Source organism: Ixodes scapularis, unplaced genomic scaffold (genome assembly GCF_016920785.2).
Source record: "Ixodes scapularis isolate PalLabHiFi unplaced genomic scaffold, ASM1692078v2 PGA_scaffold1__304_contigs__length_218370807, whole genome shotgun sequence".
NCBI classification, from domain to species: domain Eukaryota; kingdom Metazoa; phylum Arthropoda; class Arachnida; order Ixodida; family Ixodidae; genus Ixodes; species Ixodes scapularis.
The window spans coordinates 190978867-191000686 of record NW_024609846.1 but is presented as its reverse complement, the minus strand read 5'-3'; positions in this window follow the sequence as shown (position 1 = coordinate 191000686).

Sequence of the window (21820 nt, the reverse complement as noted above, 5' to 3'; positions counted from 1 at the left end):
AGAAAAGGTGTATTAGTATCGTGAAAGTAGAGGTTATGAATGAGGCACAGAAGAGAAATTTTGCAGCTCTTTTCGAGTAGAGGTAGAGAACACTGACTTTTAGAGCACAGCTCTTAGGGGCCCGTTCTCGGCTTGAGCGGCGTCGGCGTAACCAAGGTCACCCCAAGGTCACGTGACCCCCAAGGTCATCCCAAGGTCACGGGACCCGCAAGGACATCCGAAGGTCACGTGACCCCCCCCCCCCCCCCCGAAGTCACGTGACATCCCCCCCCCCTTCCCGAGGTCACGACCTCCCCGATGATATTGTCACTGATGACGTCACCGGCATCCGCATCGTCATCGTCATCATCACTGATGACCTCACTGGCATCCGCATCGTCATCATCACTGGTGACGTCATCAGTGACGTCACTGATGGTCACTGATGACGTCACCGGCATCCGCATCGTCATCATCACGGATGACGTCACCGACATCCGCATCGTCATCGTCGTCATCGCTGATGACGTCATCGGAGTCCGCATCGTCATCGTCACTGATGACGTCATCAGTGACGTAACTGATGACATCATAGGCATCGTCACGTGACCCCCCAAGGTCACGTGACCCCCCCCGCCCCAGTACCCTTCCCTCCTCTTCCTCAAGAGCTGCGCTGTAATTCGGTGTTACAGGGAGTTGTAAACGGCTTTCACTTTTTAGAGTAGAAACACTTATATTATAAAAGTAACTCAATGTTATAAAATGTGCCGCTCGGTTTTAGGCGGCTTCAATACATTTGGTTAAGTAGGCTTGATCGGTTGTCCAGATTGGGGAAGCATAATAAAGTTTTGAACAAACCTAAGTTTTGTAGGCTAGTTTACGGAGTTGAAGATATGTTGCTTTGAGGTTACGCTTAATATATCTGCGGGTTCGAAAAGCTTTAGCAATTATGTTAACATGGCTGATCCACGAAAGGTTAGAAGTGAGGTGAACTCCGAGATATTTGTAACAAGCAGCAATGCTAACGGGCGTGTTACCAAGAAAATAGGGGAATAAGGAAAAAGTTTCTTTTGCGAGTAAAATGAATTCATTAACATTTTGACGTGTTGAAGGGCATTACCCATTTGTCATAACAATTATGAATGTTGTCAAGATCTCTCTGAAGGATTAGATGCTCATCTGGATGATTAATTTTTCGGTATAGTACACAGTCTTCTGCAAACAAACATATGTTAGAGGACAGCAAGTTGGGAAGGTTGTTAATATAAATAAGAAACAGAAGAGGCCCTAAGGCAGTGCCTTGATGGACCCCCGAAGCTACGTTATAAATGTCAGATTGAAAATTACCATTGACAGTAAACTGGGAACCGAGCGAGAGAAAGTTTTGAATCATTGAGAGAGAGAAACAAGATTAAGTGAGGAGAGTTTAGATATTAAATGATAATTGATGTACGCGATCAAATGCTTTTAAGAAATCCAAGAAATACGCCATCGGTTTGAGAGAGTTGATGTTCATATTAACAGGAAGGTCATGAGTGAATTCGAGCAGTTGCCTATCACACGAGAAGCCCTTTTGAAACCATACTGATATTCATTTAAAAAATTGTTAGATTCAAGATGTGATGCAACATGAGAGAAAATTATATGTTCCAATAATGTACACACTACACAAGTTAGTGATATGGGACAATAGTTTTCTGCTGAATGATGATCTCCGCTTTTGAAGATCGGAACGACCCTCCCAATTTTCCACTCATGCGGGATGCAGCCGGTGGATAATGACCGTTGGAATAATAAACTGCACATTTCACTTGCAACTTCCTTAATATTTTTTAAGATCTTTGAATTATTGCATTGACTCCAACAGGGGTCAAAATTTTAAGTTTATTTTTAAAGTCTACAATCCCTGATGGTGTTATCAGGATAGGTTCTATATACCTAAAATTGAGCTCTGGTATGGAAGGCAGGTTTAAAATATACTCGTTTGTAAACGTTGATGAAAATAAATTAAAACCGAGGGGCATTCGGCATGGGGGATTATATTACCTTCATTGCATGTCAGCTGTATTGAGCAGGAAGACTCGTTAGTGGAAATAAGCTTCCAAAACTTTTTTGGGTTGTTCTTTAATTTGTTGGGAGGTCGCAGCTATAAAATTTGTCATTGAAGAAATGCAAACTATTAATATAAAGTTTGGCCCATGCGTTATAGTTAGACCAAGCAGTTTCAGAATTACAACTTTTTGCCACCCTAAACAGTCTTTTCGTTTTGGGACTCATTGTGTTCAGAGTTTTATTATACCAGGGTTTATTGCTGTTTGTACGAATGCGAACATGTGGAACAAAGGTAGTAGTAAGCTTGAGTAGCTTATTTTTAAAGACTGCAGTTGTCATCAACTGTACGACAGGAAAAGTTCACAACATAAGATTAAAAAAACTCGGAGAGACTGGCATTAATCCTATCAAAATCTGCTTTATTGTAATCAATTTGGAACCAGTAACATTCATACTAGGTGCAAGTGATACTGTCATAGGAATCAGCTTGTGATCACTAAACCTGTTGATGACAGAGACAGACTTAACTATCTCAGGGACTGATGCCAGACAAAGGTCAAGAATATTGTTTACACGTGTTGGTTCATTGATCATCTGAACGAGGTTGAAATCAAGTGTTGGATCGATAAACATCTGCACTTTTTGGGAGGATGAACTTGAGAGTAGACCAATCGACGTTGGGAAAATTGAAATCGCCAAAGAGAAAAATATTGGCGTTCGGAAAATCGGTTTTTAAAAGAGACAACACTTCCTGCAGTTCACTGCAAAATGTTCCATCACAATTGGGTGGCCTATTACAAACGTCAAAAACACACATCGTCACGTTTGAATATACAGAGACCCAAAGAATTTCAAGATGACTATCTACATGAACACTAGTATGCATGTTTTTTTTTGTTGCAATCAACACCCCTGTACCGTTTATCTAATCCAGAGCCATATATGGGGGGAGTTTGGCTTGTGGGTGTGGCGACGAAGGTGCCGGAAAGGAGAAAAGTGAGGGAAAGGGAGGAGGCGCCGAGGGAGCGAGAGAGAAAGAAGGAAGCGAAGAGGAGACGACTGCCATTTTGAAGCAACTCCTGTTGGCGCCGAGCACTGTTGAGGCTATGCGTCGTCTGCTATGGGCTTCTTTCTTTTTCGCCTTAATGAAAGTTTGCGTGCAAACGTGGAGAAACTTCATTCGTTAGCTTTTTAAGCCACCGAGGAATAACACTATATCCATTTCTTGCCAGAGCCTGCCAAATAAAAGAACCGAAATTTGGATGTTGATCCTAAGCATTCCGGCGGGCGAATGAATGAAAATGGCGGCCCTCCCTGCTCAGCTTGGAGCAGCCTGGAGTTCATGCGCACGCGCCCACGCCTCTCGTTCTGCGCTGCGTGCTGATTGGCTCACTCGGGAGGGGGGGGGGGGGGCGTCACGGCGGCGAGATCATAGACTGGCCAAACTCTCCCCATACATCGCTCTGATCTAATCGATCCTGACGATAGGTCTCAAAGTTGAAATTGTTTTCGAGTACTTCGTTATCATTGTGTTCTGGTTTCAGCCATGTTTCGGTTAGTACAAGAATATCTGTCTTGCTATCAGTTATGAAGGCGCTTAGTTAGTCTCGCTTGGAAAGAACGCTGCATATGTTAGTGAAATATATAGACAGGCTTTGCTCACGTCGTGTGTTTGCAGAAAAAGAAGGCTTTGTACAGCGCGCACGATTAGAGTTGCACTTGTGTTGCTATCTCGATTTCTTGACAGAATCAGTAGCAGGAATTATATTCAAAAACCTTGTTATTTATTCTTAGGTTGTCAAGGCGGAAGTTTGAAAGGAGCCTGTTTTACTTTCGCAAATTCAAGCAGTTTATTTCTTGTGGTGCGCACAGTTAGAGAAAAATCTTCCCTGATGGCAAGACACAACAAGCCTTTTAATTTGTACCCCAAGCTCAATATACCTTTCTTGTCTTCAGATCGCGAAAATTTAACAATGATGGGACGATGTTTGCCGGATACAAATCTACCCAGTCGATGGGCCCTATCGATAAGATCAGTGGTAAGACCTATCCCAAGTTGCCTCAAACAAAAACTCAATGACTTTGGCTTTGGGCGCGTTCAGTAGCGCCTCATTTGCCTCCGAACGGAGTGACTCGACTCGGAGTCATCGGAGCGCCTACTGAACGGAAAAAATACCCGCGGCTCCAAACCTGCTTCTACGCAACTTCCGCTTCCTCCCCTGTGCCAGAGAGTCTCCGAATAAACTGGAAGCAGGCGATGGCGAGCACGATCGCTTTTATGGCGAGCACGATCACTTTACAGGTGCAACCTGTAAAGTGCTTCGAGCAGGGACGGTGCCATGTGGCGGGCCGTTTAGGGTAAATGAAACTTGTGCCGATTTGCTTCTGTATCCCACTACACTTTGTGCTAATTGCCGAGTCAAAAATTCGGTACATGCATTTGAAACTCCCCACCGTGACGTCATGAAACAAGATGGCCTTAGATTACTATGACAGTGACACAAAGATGTACACAGTGGTTAAGGATTTATAAACAATTACTTTCGAGTCATTACAGGGCATTTGAAATGCATCTGCTGTATTGTCAACTCAAAGAATGTCCGGCGATTAACTCTGCATGTTTCATATAATTTTATTTTATTCTTTAAAAGCTCTCTTTCGAGGGCATTGCATAGTACAGAAAGTTGTACACTTAAAAAAATAACACAACAACGATATAAAGTGATACACACACTAGTTTGGTAACTATATAGTAAAAAGGCATCAGAGGAAACTACATTGCAAAATATAAGGTAATGGAATCCCTAAAAATAACTGGGTTTGTGATTGAAACAAGATGCTCTATAAGATCGTTCCATTCCACAATTCTGAGAGGTAGAAACAATTTGTTAAATTTGTTTGTTTATCTTGATATGGGCGCTGAAAGTTATGGGAGTTGTTGAGGCGACTTGACTAGCGTGTGGGAGTATGCATAAAGTACCTACCCTCGAATCGCACCTTGCAGCGTGATTCGAGGGTAGATCAATTAAAGTTTGCTTTTATTGTAGACACACTAACTCTATAATCATAATTTTAGGAGATTTAGTGGGCTGCTCAGTTTTGTATGCTTTAAGTTGAGTGATAAAACAATTTTGGTGAGGATTCCAAATTGCAGCGCTGTATTCTTTATTTTTTGTGGAACGAAAGCTTTGTACGCGAGTTTCCCGAGTTTCTGGGGAGCAGCACTCAGGCAGCACCCGATGTAGTTGAGGGTCTTTGCCGCGTCTGATGAAATGGCGTTAATGTAGTAGATCTATGACATGCCGGAAGTTAGAGCCACACCAAGATATTTGTGTTTGATGACTTCTTTCATGATCTCGTTATCTAGCTTGTATTGAAACGAGGAAGAGACTCTCTTTCGAGAAAAGCGGATTAGTTTGCACTTTGATTAGCCTGTTACTACACCCCTAGGTGACATGGAGTAGATCCTTTTGAAGTAGAGCCTGGTCATTATGTGATGTGATTTCCCAAAAGAGTATGCAGTCATCTGCGGAAATGCGTATTTTGGAGGCGATATGGTTTGGAAGATCTTTAATAAATATTAAAAAAAAAGATGAGGACCAAGGACTTCCTTGGGACACACCGGATGTGACATAAGTAGGGTTAGGTTCACGCTCGTTTAAGGCTGTCTTCTCTTGAATGCGAAACCCTTCCGCACCTTGCTTGGGAATTGTGCTCCAGCTACTAGGTCTGGACATTTTGCCAGCACCCCCGACGAGCTTGCCGCCGATCATTTGCAAGAGTGAGAGCGAACACCGAACGGCGATGTCACTTAAGTTTCTCTTTGGGGAGACGAGTATTGCGTGAAACTTCTGCCACGACTCTGGAATGGCCCTCTACTTGCGGCAGATGTTAAATGCCGCCTTGAAGAAACGACAACTGGGGTCGACGGCCTATCAGTGGTGGCAGGTGAACCTATCACCCCAGGATGGCGTGTTCTCACAATGGCGAGCCTTCTGCAGCACTTCACACTCGGCCGTGAGTTGAGTGATGGCACATCACCGGCTGGCTACTGCTCCATGAAGAGGCGAGTGGTGTCTGTCCAGCGGGACTCCCAAAGTTCATGGAAGTGAGCCTTCACTTCAGCCATTTGGGATGGCACACCAATATAGGTTACTAGCCAGACGACCTGCTTACTGTTTCTCCGATAGTCTCCTAATTATATCTAGATCCTCGCTCATGGGATATCAGAGCCATTCCGTTCCTTCCAAGAATAGATACTGGTCAGAAAGTTTTTATTAACGCAATGACTAGTTTACTCAAGCGAAGGCAAATGGTGAACACATTAAAACAAAAACCGTCAACATTACAACTAGATTGGTCGTCATATCCTACATTCGAAAGTTCTCCTACAGTTTCAATATGCAAGAAAGTGAACACAATTTGGCACATATCTGTGAACAGCACTAAAAACTCCAGATCAGCTTTGTTTAGTGCAGGGAAGTGGTATACTTTTCCCTCTTCTCTGGCAGACCGGACATTGTTTGAACTAATAAGTATGCGAGCACATCGCCAATGCAAACCTTTGATATCTAAAACTTCACTGCCGGATTTATGGGTGTGCGTCATGTCTACGCAGTTGCACTATGCCAAAGAGGCATAACCAAATGACCAGTGTGATAATTTTGGAAAACTTCGCGAATGTCAGAGGGGTCCTCAAAGAGTCTTCTATCGGGAAAGATGACATTTGGAACACGGCACAGGCCGTCCCCTCCACTGCGTTCTGCATGCAAGCAATGAAGTATGTCTGGGTCGTCTCTGCTGCACAGCAACTGAACATAAGGATGCGTTTTACAGATGTTGGTGGTGGTCGGGAGGGACTGTCAAGTACTCTGACATGCGGTGTGTATGCGCCCCTCCACACAACCCAAATACGGTGGATGATCTCGTTAAGGGCCTCTGTTGCTCTTCGCTGTAGAGTTTTCCCCGCAATCGTAGGGAAAATTGAAAGTCTGACTTCACGAAATCCGAAAGAGTGAGAGACAGAGGAGCAACTAACACGGATGCTACGATGGAGTGGCGCAAGCTGTGAACTGATGGCTCGTTTCGCAGAAGCGGGATATCGAAGTGCCATGTGTCGCCACGGGAATGGAAAAAAAAAACTTGCGACTTCGATTACCACAGACACTGGGCGATGGTCAGAAACGTTATCCGCACCTGCAGGGAAAGACAAAATTTTGCAACTAAGCAACTTGTGACACGAGATATGGTGGAAGATTGAACCGGTGGAGGCAGCTCTTGGTTGTGCAAGGAATGGAGACCAATAACTCGAGCTAGGTATAGTGTGATGCAAGTAGGACGCCCTGAACTGGGATTGCGGACATCTCGGACTGAATCTAAAACAGTCAAAATCATCAGAAAGAAAGAAGAAACCGTCATCTGAAACATATTGTGGAACGTTAAAGGAGGCGTTTCAAGCTGAAAAATGGGCTGGCGCATAAACGCTAATCGCCCTCAACTTCACGTGACCGAGAAAAAAGTTTAGAACAATAACGCGGCTGTTGGGGTCACAGCGAAAATGCCCTTGTGAGAAGCAACTGCGAAAGCCCAAGACACCAATGCCTCACGAGTATGACGAAGCAAAAGACAAAAAAAAGCACGGTATGAGAAACCGCGTTCTGAAGTCTACAACGTCTTCGGCTGAACAAAAGTTAGCCTCTTGGAGAAAAAGTAAGTTGCAATGCTGCGACTGAGTGAAATGGATCACCTCACGCTGCTTACTCAGGTTGTGGAAACCTTGGACCATTGAGGGTTAAAACACGCAGAGCCATAAAGGAAAGGAAAAAAAGAAAAAGAAAACGGAGCACGGCCACTCAATGGGTTAAAAAAACGAATGGGTCCGAGTCTAAGTCATCTTGTCCCAGACGCTTCTTTTTGACTCTAGAAGTGTTAGTTGCGTCCGGGCTGCTGCTTGCTGTTGAGACGCCACGTTTGGTGTCAGATTGGTTGCAAGGCCTGTCAATCTCTTCAGCCGATGCAGAGTCCGGACGACTTGCCGGACGTCGCTGATGCTGGAAGAGCGTGCGTGGAGAGCAAGTCGCCTTGGCCAGGGGTCACGTTGCCATCTCCCTCGATGATGACGAGCCGTTTTGAGTGAGAGTTGAGGACGTCAGTGTCTTGAGAGCTGTCGATGGCGGCTGGGACTGACGTGGTGGCCTCGAAGCTTGAGGCCGCAGATGCGTCCTCGTTGGACGAGGTGCTGGAGAGTGGGTCTGTGCAAGGTGGTGGTGGAACCAGAGTCAGAATGGAAGGGTCGAAGTCGACGACGAGGCTCTCGGGGCTCTTGCGGGCTTTTCCTTTTTTTCCGTTTTTCGGCTGGGTGCAGGCGGTGGTCGCATGGCCATAGCCACACCGGAGGCAAGGCGCCGTGCAGCCGGCATTCGCGTGACCGAACACTCCGTATTGGTCGCACCGTGGGGTCTTGCACGCGGGGCCACAATTGCCCTCCTGGCTGCACCGGCTGAAGTTCACGCATGCCACAATACTGTACCATTACCCAGTGGCCTTGGACGTGAATGAAGTTGGGGACAAGCTTGGACATCTCCAACTAGACCACCCGTGTGCCCATCAAATGCCCGGTCGGTCGCGACAGGTGACTTGTCTGGGGCCCTTCACCTTGGCATACTGCCCGAGGACCTGGACAAGGGCTTCCTCCGACATGTAAGGCGGCTTGGTAGCGCAGGTGACTCTGCGCTCTGCGCTACCAATGATTGGGCAGCGACCATGAAACTGACCGCTGCAATGAATCGTGCACCACCATGGTGCTGCAGGCAATGTAAGCCGGCTTGTCCGACCACGTGTCCGAAGGCGGTGATAATGGCGTCGTCGGTGTCTCCACCGGTATGTTAGAACAAAGCATTGCGCTTTGGAAGGCAACACTCAGGAGGAGGCCGACATGGCTGAGTTCGAAACCCGAGGACAACGCAACAAATGGTGTCCCGGCGACGCGCTTCCAGACTTATAAAAACACTTGGTCGGCTACACTGATTCCAAAAATTATTTACAGCACTGGACAGGACGTATCATGTAAGGAACGTGCGGAGATTAAGAACTATTTATACACACACACATATACATATATACACAAACAATGAACCTTACTGGCCTGCCAAGTTAGGCAAAGGCCTCGAAGTTCCTGATGACGGGTGGGGGTGCTGTTCTCGGGGAATCGGCTGCCCCTGAGTCCTACAGGCGAGCAGCCGCTCAAGTGCAGATTGGGACACTTGGCGGCGTTTAGGGATAGACCCAGCCACCCAGCTTGCTTCTCGATTGGGTTCATCGTGCAGGCTCGTCGTGTCCTGAGCCAAGGAGGTCACGTCCGCGTAGGCAAGTATGCGGTGGTCTGCAGTTGTTCCCTGCCTTCCGGATGACGGGGTCCAAAGCCAGATTGAAGAGCAAACCATTCAATGAACAGTCCTGTCGTCCCAGCGCATTGGGATGGGATCCGTGCAGCCGTCGTTGGTCACATTGCTGCTGCTACTAATGCTACATGTCCTGGGCCAGCTTCGTAAAGGCCTCGCCTGCACCCACTCCGCGCACCACGTCCACGATGGCGTTGAGGACGTCGCAGCCAAATGCATTGCTCAAATCCAGGAATCCTGTGCAGGGATCCCTGCTGGTGGTCCGTACCTCGTCCATGCGCCTCTGCAGTACATAGTTGTGCTCAAACACACCATCATACGGCAGGAATCTCTTCGTCCTGCTCAAGACATCGTGCTCCAGCAGCCACGTCTGTAGACGAGCTGCCAGGACTTTCCAGAATAGTTTGTTTGCCATTCCCAGGAACGAGATCGGATACCAACTGGTTATCTCAGTTGGGTCTCCCTTCTAGGGAACTGGGATCGTGCAAGACTGTTGCCACGAATCTTGGATGGCCCTGTACTGCAGGCAGATGTTAAACGCCGCTGCGATGAAACAACCAGGGTTGACAGCTAACCAATGGTCGTAGGTCAGCCGTGTTCTCGCAGCGACAGGCCCTTGACAGTACTTCATTTTCCATCATTGGGTCGAGTGGCAGCTTGTCGCCAGCCAGCTCCCCCTTCATGGGGAGGCCTGTGTCCGCCCAACGGAGCTTCCTAACACCGTGGAAGTGGGCTTCTACCGCTGGCGATGGTATGGCGCACCATGGGTGACTGGCCATCAGTCATCAGCCGGACGGCCTGTCTCCTATTCCTCCTGTACAGTCGCTGGAAGCTCGTGGATCTTTGGGGTTGATGGGATACCGGGGGCCGTCCGCTTGGCCTTGTCCGGGGGCTTTATGGTGTTGGCAACAAACTCTGTTGCCTCCGCTAGTATCGTCTGGAATCTAGACCAGGATTCCGGGGTCTCTGGTGGGGACTGTAGTTGGAGAACTGCAGATAGGTGGACCGGCAGTGGGTAGTCGTCCTTTGCTGGGCCGGGGTCCGCTGGTGCCGCTGGTTGCAAAGTGTCGTCAGGCGGACATGCAGTGGCACTATGCCCTGTGGAGTCCCGGCTAGTAGCCACTTAGGTTTCGTAGCCGTTCTCTGGCTTGACTCTTGATGCGTCCAACGGTGGCAGCTCCCACTGAGTCCTGTCAGGTGTGGTTTTTTTATTAATGCTTTTTACATAAAAAATTACATCTGCAGCACTAGTTGTTGACATAAAGTTGTGATATTTAAGAAATATTAAAACAAGTAAGAATAAAGAGAAAAGAAAATGTTTATGGGACTGGCACGGATGTTGAAGCACGGTCGACAATCCTCACTCTCCTCCAACATGTCCAGCATAAATGTCTTGAGTGCACTATTGTCTCACACGTCTTTTTGTGGTTCGCGCACAGTCTTTGCTGCGTAGGCGCCGCATCACCCTGTCATTTGCACAGTCCGACGACCTAAGCGCTCCTACTACCACAGCCTCCACTACTACCTTCTGGAACCGCTGTTGCAGAAGCTGCTGCCTTGGCTCGTACTTGTCAATCTTCTGCTGGGGAGCTTCTTCCAGTGCAGTGCGATGGTTCTCGAAGGGGCAGTACATGTTGATGATGAGGGCTTCCTCGCCCGGGGCGAGCACCAGGTCGGGCCGTAGGCTTGTGTGGGCGGCGGGCTGGTTCTTGTGCGTTATACAGTTAAACCTGGATATAACAAAAATTTATAAAAGTTTGAAATAGTTCGTTATATGGAGGATTTCGTTACATGCAGTTTTCGCATAAAAACTCGTGAAGGACACGTGGAAAGGAAGTGAAATCAAAAATCTATGTAGGCAAACTTGCCACGTAATTTATTTAGTGGAAAAGAAGTCTGTAAGCTTGTCTTGTGTCTTTCGCACGAGCGAAGGCAACGGGCAGCGCTCAAAGGACAAAAAAGCGTTTAGAGCGCTGTCGTCGTCCTGGGAGCCGGCGACCCGGCGTAATACATCGATGGCATCCAAGACCTCCCTCGCGGTAGTGACCACAGGCTGCTCGCCTTTGGTGGCAATTGGACAAAGTATATCTGCATTTTAGGTACAGTCGCCGACCGACTATTTGGACTTCGCAGGGAACGAAAAAACGCCCGAATAATAGAGCAGTCCGAAAAATCAGCACATTGAAAAACTTGTCTTTATTACTTCCAAGTGGGCTTAAAAAAGCTGTAAATAGTGCCTTGTTTCAGGTTACGCCTCCGTTTCCATTCGGCAAGTTTCTGTTAGCTTGAGAATCGCTGCCTTCTTTTCTAGCGTTATGGTCGAGTACTTCATGCACTTCTTAATGACACATTGCGGCGGCAGAACAACAGATGGGGCTATGACGTCCAAGCCAGTGTTGTGCGAACGAAATAAGAGACGCAAAACCACGAGCGGAAAATGGCGACGTGCGACGCGAAGAAACGGTAAAAGCAAGATGATGATGATGATGATGTCGTGCTGCTAAATGGAAAAAAGGGCTAGCATTGCGTCGCCTAGCGCTAGGACTCGGGAGTACTCAAGTAGCACCAGTAGCGCTGCCAAACCAAGCTAATCCATTTGCAGCCAACATAGAATTCAAAATGGCTGCTTCTCGATGGCGTTTTCCGCTGATCGCTCGCGACGATTTTGTCTAAATAATCAAACTTTCGGACTTCACGCTGTCCGAAACATTGGTCGTGGATATACACTATTTCTATGGGGTAAGTCACGGTTCCGCCTTTAGATCCAAATATCGAACAAGTCCAAATTATCGGAGTCCGAAAAAAAAAAGAGATTGCGGCAGAGCGAGTTCGTTAAATCAAGGTTATTCAGTGCGAGCGCTTCGTTACATGGAGTTCACAAATACAAGCGCTTTTATGAAGATCGCATTGGGGAATTAAAAAAGTTCGCTAAATAGAGGATTTCGATGTATACAGGTTTGTTACATCCAGATTTGACTGTAGTAAACCGGCCTGCGGCTGCAGCATTGTTGCGACTCACTACTTTGTCGTGTCTGTCCGTGAGGGCCCGGCTCTGTAGTACACAGTGGCATATGACATGCGGCAGCGTCTCCTGCTGGTAACTGTAGGTTCTGCACCGCTGGTCAGCAGCCGCAGCCCATGGGTGTGCGCTGTTCAGGGGTAGTAGATTCAGCCGGGCACAGGCAAGCACAGTGTGCGCTTGAGCAGTGGGTGCAGGGCGTCGTCCAGCCTTCGCCACTCCACCTTTCCCAGGATGCCCGCCCTCATGGTGAAATTGATCGCTGGGAAGAGGAATGTCTTCACTGCATCCAGCCTCTGCCACGAAGCGACCACGGAGCCGAGTAGGCGCTTGCTAGGGTTCACGGCATCGCTGATGGTTGCATCGTCGTGGTGCACCCGGTACCGGGCGGGTCTGTCCAGGAAGCTGTGCCTGATAAAGTCCCCAATGGTCGGGACAAGCTCGTGCTCGATTAGAAAGCTGGTGGGCCTCGTGCCGACGAGTTGCTGGCCGGAGAGGTGGAAAGTCCTGCACTTGGCCGGGTTCTGCCATAGCCCGAGCTGGGAGAAAAGAACTGTCACGGTGTTGAGGCGCTGTTGCAATGTGCCTGGGTTGTTGGCCGAGGAGGTGACGTCATCGACGTAGGCAAGGATTTTTTGCTGCCCTTCGCCTCCCTGCACATCCCTTATGACCCGGTCGAGGACCAGGTTAAACAGCAGTCCGCTCAATGGGCAGCCCTGTGGTATTCCAAACGAGATGTTCATGGGCTCTGTCACACTCGCTTCACCGACGATGGATGTCGTGGTCCTCTGTACAGGCCCTCCACTATGGAGGCAAAGGCCTCCCCGGCACCGGACCCTCACATTGCGTCAACGAGGACGTTGTGGGCAACTGACCTGAAGGTGTTGGCGTTCCCTTCGTTCACAATCACATCTCCAAATTCCTTCGCATTAACGTCACAGGGTACTTTGACCTCCCAAAGTCACGGCCCTTCACATCCCGGCGTTCAACCGCGCCAAAACTTCATCCCCTTCACATCACGGCTTTCAAACTCCGCCGAGAATTCATCCCCTTCACATCACGGTGTTCAACTGCGCCAAGGATTCATCCCCATCACATCACCCCCACCTCCGAATTCACAGACTCATTCACCATCACATTACCAATTCAGTCATTCAGGTTCATTCTGACTAAATTCAACATCACGGCTGGTAGCCCTTCACGAGTTTGCAGTTCTTGCGGAATAGGACTGTGACGCCTTTTTTTGTCGGCCACTTTAAACCAGGACCTGACTCCAATGGGGGAGTGGGGTGTTTTGAGTGCGCAAAACACGAAGCACATTGATAGAGCGCATACCCAGCCAATGCCGCGCTGCAGTCGTGTCACGTGAATGTGCTCCGTGCGCCGCCGCACGGATCCGGCAGGTCGCTTGATATGGTTTCGGCGCCCGATTAGGTGCGCCCGCTCGCGACGGCTTTGGCTTTGTCTCTTTTGAAACGATATATGATTGCGCCGTATACACGAAGCGGTGCCTGCTGCTACTAGTGTCCGCCGCCTTGGTGCCGGCTCGCTGCTTCCTCGTGATCGTATGTGAGAGCAGTGTTGGAACTAACGCGTTTCAAGTAGACGTTACTGGTAACGCGTTAGTTTCTTCACTAACATCCTAACATGCTCGTTAGAATCCCAAATGACTAACAAGTAATGTCGTTATTATTTTAGGGAACCGCCTATGAAATTACGTTACCCGTTACTCGTTACTTTTGAATAAAAATGGTCGCATGATTGATTGAAAACGAAATAGTTTTTATTTTGTACGCTTTGTAAAAGTGTAAAAGAAAACAATGACAAAGCTAGCGATGTATAAGCGACGTCATTTCAAACTCCTTGAGAAGACACTTTTAAACGTTCCCACGACCGGGCTTAAAAGGCGCGAGATTATTGCTGCCCGGGACCCCTAAGCGTCCGCGCTAAGATCACCGTCGTCGTGTACCCTGAGCAGCCGTCTCGCTGGAAAGAGACATTCGTTTAGAAGACAACACTCTGCCGCCGCTCGAAGGATTTAGCCTCAGCGTCTCTAGCTACTCTAGGGGGTCACCTCATTCTCTTAAAAAAAAAAAAAAAAAATCTCGTTCTGTCAACAACACAAACGGTAAACTCTGTTTAAAAGCGCTGACATTCCCATGCTTTTAACCAAAAAAGTGTGCCAGCAGTGGCCGGGTGCTAACATGTTGTTAATTGAAAATGCGACATTGATTTGTGAAGGAATAAAATAATGTTTATCCAGATTAAGTTTGATTACATGAAGTTCTATTTTGCGTCCGTTATGTGGCGTGCATCCGGTCACTCTTTTTAGGGCGGTTTCTTCCCAGGCAGGTGCTATGGGCAAGGTTCAATTTTCCGAACCGCGCTCGCGAAGCGTTACGTGCCCGAGGACGTACATTACACATCCTGCCGACAGTGAATCTTTTATTAACCTGATCAATACAAATTTTATTATTTTGTGTTGTTTTGAATTGTTTTTTTATATTGTTGGTTGCTGGCTTGTGCTGTTTGTGCGAGTTTTCAACGTATAAATATGATCTGTACCCCACTCCTCTGCTGTAATGCTCCGGCGCTGCAGAGTAGAAATAAATAACTAAAATAATTACTCTGAACAAGCCTACTGTTGGAGAAGTTTATAGAGGTGGTTTATTATAAACAGTTGTCATACTAACAGTGAGACACAAAGTAATGACAAACCAACGTAAAAGTAACGTCCGTTAGTCATGGCAAGTAACGACACCGGTATTTTGTTACATTTGCAAAATAGTAGCGGAGCTCTGTAACGCGTTAGCTTTTTTTTCCAAGTTAACGAGTAAGCTATTTGGTTACTCTTTTTCGGTAATGGGCACAACACTGTGTGAGAGAGGTGGGCCGGAGAGCGGCGGCCGGACCGATTGGAAAGTGTGCGCTGCAAGGGGATGGGAGGGGGGCGCTGTTCGCTTTTATTGGTGCCCGCCATGCCAGCTATCTTCGTTCGCGAAGCTCACCAGACTCCGCAAAGCGTTGTTATGGTAGTGTTGTCAAAGGTAGGAAGCTCGCGTCGAGGCGGAAAGACTGAGGAACCCCCTGCCTTTTTTTCCTATCCGTGACTATAAACCGTTCCATAAATGAGTCTCAGGGGCGCGTTGGTTGGTGTTTTCGTAAGTTTCGTGTGAGTGTCTTCCGGCATGCCGCAGTGGTGCGAATTCGCGGCGCGCTGGCTGGACTTGTGTGATCAAGCACGTTTGGATTGTGATTTTTGATACAGTAACTTCCATGCACATCTGTCTTCGTGCAGGCTAGTGTTGGTGGAGTTTAGTGGCACTCATCAAGGGTAGTTGGAAGAGTTTTAAAATCATCGAGAGTAGTTGGAAAAGTTTGCTTTTTGTCTTCCGATGGTACTCTCACGTGATTAGTTTGTTCGGGTTCTCGGTATGCTTGTTTTCGATGTGCCTGTATACACATGCTTGTTTCTGTGAATGACCCTCATGCTTTGTGTGCATGTGCGTCTGGTGTATTTGCCGTATGAGGATGTAACACCTTATATTTCGGTATAAAACGCAGTCTGTTGAGGTCATTGCAACTGAAGTGACATTAAAGTGAAAATGAAGCACTTTGCTTTGCTAAATATCCTGGTTTAATTCAGGACTGTACCCAAGTAGGCAAAACAAAATCTGGCCAACATCAAAAATTGTTGAAGCAATTCTTTTTAAATGCCTGACGACATCAGCAAATTCTCTTTATGTATAAGCATCGTGAGCACAAACCCAGCCTTCCTCGACAAAGGTTATTTGGTATTACCATGATGCCACAATCCCAAATTGGAGTACTTGGTGGGTTTTTAAAGGAAAATGGTAAACCTATACCAGCCCACCTGCGCCATCAGTCCTATCGTTGACTCCTTTATCAGTCGTCAAGAGTGCGACTTCTCTCAGCTGTAGATTATAAAATATCTGCAAAACAACTTTTGACCTGGCGCACTGGGTATGAGATCGGATCAGTAAATTTTTTTCTCCGGCTAACTGGCTACGGAAACCAGAATTTTAAGACTTAATGTCAGATCTTATTTTCGAAAGTTGATTGTTATAATTGCATTTCTGCTAGTTCGCTCGAGTCTCACTAAGCCACATCTATATAGTAAAGTCAAAACTCGGTATGAATTTACCGCAACGGACCTTTAAACCCAATCTACTCTGCTTCGCTTACAAACAAGCATGTACTTGCTGCGCACACCAGGTTTGAGCTCCGCGCTTGTGCAAGAGCGCGGAAATCAAACCTTTGTAGGTCAGGCGCCTGTGCATGCAGCGTGCCTTGGACCTAAAATGGGGTGCTTGAAATCATGTATTTTTTGTTGAAGATTAGTTAATTGTGCCAAAAGTTACAGGAGCATATGAAATCCTGTTGGAGATATAGTGGAAACATCGTTCAAGTACCAAGACAATTTGACACATTTCATTTTGTTTCGTTTATTCACAAACACAAACATATTTGGAAAAAAAACATAAGAAACTACATGAACCGATAAGGTGACTTAAGATGACTTTAAAAGAGTGATGTCCTTATTCGACGCTTCATTCTATTTGATTAGCTCTCACGGGCTCAGTCACCATTACCATCTCATTCACTGTTTACGGGTTAAGGGACGCTCTCCGCGCTCTTTGAAGGGAACTGGTTGTGGAAAACAGCCTTTCTACTGCTCCAGAAGAAGTGGGAACGCCCATGCAGATTGCTGCCAACCGAGCGAGCTTCGGATAGTTTGTCTAATTCTTTTCTTCAGAAATGCAGGCTTTCCTCCTTGGAATATCCAGTTTTTAGATAAGTGTCTAGCTCGGACTGCTGTCCAACCGTCTGAACTGGGTAATGAGGTTCAAAACCTCATGTCATGAACATCCCAAGGCGGTGGAGCAGCAAGAGCAGCTCTTGATTGCGTGCCGCTGCCGCTGGTGGAAGCCAACAGGTTGAGGAACAGTGGGGGCACCGGGATCCTAAGAGAAGAAGAAAACAAAGTTCGAGCAAGGTTGCACGCACGAGTACAAAGCTTTAAGTGTTTTCAAGATGCAGCTGGGTTTCTTATGTCGCATGCCTTTCTTGTAAATCTGACTGGGTCAAAAATAAAATTGTCTGCATCGCTTCTGGAAGGTTATTCTAGCATTACTCACATTTGGCATTTTTACAGGAACTTGTATCGACCAAAGTACTGACGCCTAATTTGGAAGCCTCCTCCTACTTTTACTTAAGTGTTGAGTCATTGATCGAGACTGCAAAGTTTTCTTGAGCAGGTTACGTTTTCAATATAGTCCGTGTTCTAGTACGGCCCGTCACTCACTGGTAAAATATTGTACATGTTGCTGAAATAATTTTTTTAGACTTTCAATTACTCGCTGTTATTTGGGCCATGAAAGTCACTGGACACTACTTCAAAAAGCAGAGGTTACTTTTTCGAATACCTTCCCAAGCCAAGCGAGTATTCCTGTTTCATACGCTGAATATGACCGAAGGATGTGGCTTCCAAACTAAAGTACCGGTTAGCGTTAGATCTAAACGTGATGGCAAGGATTCATCCCTTTTTTTTTTTAGTTTCTTAGTCACATTTATTTGGCTCGAGCGTTTTTTTGACTGTAATAACATTAAGGCATGCCCCAACTCATTGCACATAGTGGAATAGATGTGAGCATATAATACCTTTTCTACATCTTTGAGCAGCTTGTTCACAGCTCCCACCGCATCTGCCTCGTTTGGTTTGTGTACACCTTCCGCGAGCGTTTTCTGGAAGATTCTCAGCTTTTGCCTTGGGTTGAGCACGCTTGCTGCGATGAGGAGTTCATCATGTAAAAGTGGCTAAAACCTTTCGTTCAGCTGCTTGAGAAGCTCGGCTTGAAGCTCGGGGAAACTAGAAAACAAAAGTAGAATATATTAGTGTTTTTTTTTTTTCCGCACGTGGCTGAACATATTAAGGAGACTTTGACATTTGTAATTAAAAGAGCTTTACGTCACGCAAGTATTTTGGAACCTCTCGCTGACCTTCTAGTAAAGGCCAGGAGAGTGACCCCACCGCTTTGAAGCTTTACACTTGAAAGCAAAATAATTGCACTGGCTTCCACTCATTCATTCATCTTAGGGTATCAAATCGATAGTGAACATAAATTGCATTCCGTAGTGGATAAGGCTGTAGCTTCTTTGTGAGTAAAACATGAAAATACTTTGAACAGCCTTTTAAACGTGCAATACACTCAGTGTTATGTAGTTGTTTGGAAAGAGTCAAGCACGCGCAGAATGGGTAAAATCGGGTCCCCCCGCCTCTTAAGTTTTTATGGATCTTTTTTACTATCTTGCTGGGATTACCCTCTTGGCACTACGTGGACTGATCTCGTATTAATCTATCCCACAAGACTAATCAGTATCCCAAAAGCCTTGAGTGTTGGCTTTGTCTGAGCTGCTGAAATACTGTCAGCTTTAAGGGTACTGTAGTGTTTTGTCTACAAAGAAAAAAAAAGTTAAATGGTGTATTTTAGCATAGCTTTTCTCCGCCTAACCAAATATCGAAACCGTTGGCCCCATAATAATCACTAAACCCTGGAAGAAAACGAAAAAGAGCAGTCAATTGCTGCCACCTTGCTGGCCGAGCCGTACCGTCCTAAAAGGAGTCCCGGTTTCGGAACGCCATTGACCCCATTGCTTGTTTCTCAAGCATGGGGGCGGGATCGCGATGAACCCTGCGCTAGAACGTGCGTTGACGCCTCTCGATGTCATCCCGTACGTGGCCAATCAAGCAGCGATGTTGCGCCATACCCCGGCCAGCCAAGCAACGACGAAAGCGCAATGTCGCAATGCACTTTCTGCACCTTAATTGCATCACCGAGCGATGTACTCCGTGACGCAGCAGCCAGCCTTGGTAAGAACCCCTTTCGTAACGTCCTGTTTTCTCTCTCCTTTCCTTCTTACACCTGCCGCCAAAAAGAGGCATGGTTTCAACTTTGAACAGTAATTTGAAGGCGTTTAAGCTAATCTGCCTAACAAAAAGTAAAATGTATGATATTAGTGATGCTGCAGGGCTAATACATGCAAATAACGTGTATTTACTCCCATTTAAAATCCATCTTCCCGTTTTGTATCAGAGGCGCGTCTAATACTTCAAGCTTGAGCGCAGAAAACCCCCCCCCCCCCCCCCACGTAGCGAACCAGGAGCTCCTTTTATTTGCCTGTGAGCACGAGATAAAGATTTGCAAACAAGCAACTATAGGCATTGCGATATCACGTACGCACCTGCGCTATAGGTCGGACTATACTTGAGCCTTTATGTCTCTCGCTTCCAGAACGTGTCGTCTGGATTTGGGCTTGATAACATGCTTACTCTGCACGCACACTGCTGTAACCATATTGTTCGATGCAAGACGCCCACGTCAACACAGCGGTTCGCAACGTACACGTGTTAGCCGGACGCGGTGTCGGCGCTTTTTTGTGTTAGTTTTCCCCAATGATTCCTATGCACCACATACTGTGAACAATATATTTTTCGTGAGCTCAATATTTTGCGATTTTGGTGAAAGCTCAAGCTTTGAAATTATTCGAGGGTGTTAATTTTCGACATGCGGTAGGATCTCAATGTAGCTTCCAATGTGTTTACATTTTGCCGGAATTGTTTGCGGGACCAATTAGGGAGTTTTCATAGACCGCGTTTCCTTCTCCGCTAAACCCTGCGCGCTAAGGGCTTTTCATGTTGAGTTCCGGCCATCTAGCGGGTTGCACAGAACTTTGCGGGACGGCAAAAATAATCTACGAAAACTCCCTATTGTTATTAAGAAATGGTGCATTTGATTGCACTTGACAAACTTAAGTGAGTTGGCGTGTTTGCTAGCTCGCCAGGGTGCAAGCACGTTATTGCCAAAACATTTTTTTTTCAAACGCTGGAGCAAATTTTTTATTTGAACTTAAAAAATTGAAACTTTAAAGATTATATTTCTGGCGTCAAAAACACATACAACGCTCAAAACTATATAATTCTTTTTGTGGGCAGTAGGTAAATGGTAATAAATATATATCTTACTTTTCAGCCAGGTAGTGCTATCTGAAGGTAGCACGTGCTAACGCACAGGTGCGCGATAGCAGTTGTGATGCCGTCCCCTTGCAGCCACTTAGTAGCGTCGCCGAGGGGTTTGAGCAGGCCCTGCGGCTCAGCCAGGCGTGGCAGGGTGAACACGGGAGGCGTTCAATCGATAGGACTGGCCGGGTTATGTCGTCGTATTTCTGAAAGATCAACCGTTGCTCAATAGGCCGCATAATAATGTTCCACAAAATGTCTAGCGCTTTGAACAGCTTTTCACTTCGTAAACCATGTCAGTGCGGAGTCATAATTTATCAGGATGTATGTACTTTCAATATACCGCATGATGTTTACATTATATGCACACTGTTAGAATTAGTCCTGCTTTATACTAAAAAAACAACGCATATAATGTTTCGCTGTCTTTCATAAGGCAGTGCTTGTTCAAAAATCTTTTTCGCTTTTATGAAACCTAAAGTACCTCTTGAAATTTATTTCAAGTAAAGAGTACCATTTTCAAATCAATTTCAGAATTACAATTGATTTTTGTTTTGTCATGTTGGGTGCTGTACATTTATTCAGAAATGAATACATTATTACAGAACTTTGTGTATTAAAGAACCAAGATTGACAACAGCATTGAAGTTTACCCTGGTTTGAGGTGATGCTACATAATAGCGTCAAAAAAGTTTGCTTGGAACACCTTTATTTTTGGCCTTCTCATTGCTGAATGCATGATCAGTTTTTGGCTGACAAGAGTACGTAAGCTCAGATACAAAATGCCGAGGGCGCACCACGTCGGCTTTTACCAATGAAAGTCAAACATAAAACTGGAAAGGGTGCTTATGCATTAAAACCCTGAAAGGGTGCTTATGCATTAAAACCCTGAGCTGCCAGTCATATTTAGCGAAAGGACTTGAAAGCTGCGGAAGTTTTTTGAGCATGTAATCGTTTTCTGCACTTTTTCTGATAAAAACGAGTACTGACAATCTATACATTAGATTTTCGGATACTACATGGTATCAGGACCTTGTTTCATTCAAAGCCACATTTACTGATATGTAATAAATGTTATACACGATCAAATACTAAAAGAAAACCCCAGGGACTTCCATTTCAAGTAGCTAGCTAGTTCATACCTACAAGTTGTGCACAGTTCTGAGCTGTCGACGCTGACCCAGTCTTGTGCCGCTAAAAAAAAACTGTCATCTGTTGTACTTCCATCAATGGAGCACTCAGTCGAGTCCAGGTCTTCATCATCACTTGGCAACTGCCATTCGTCATCGCTTGACTCAGAGTCGGGCGGTATAACTTTTTGCTTGAATCACG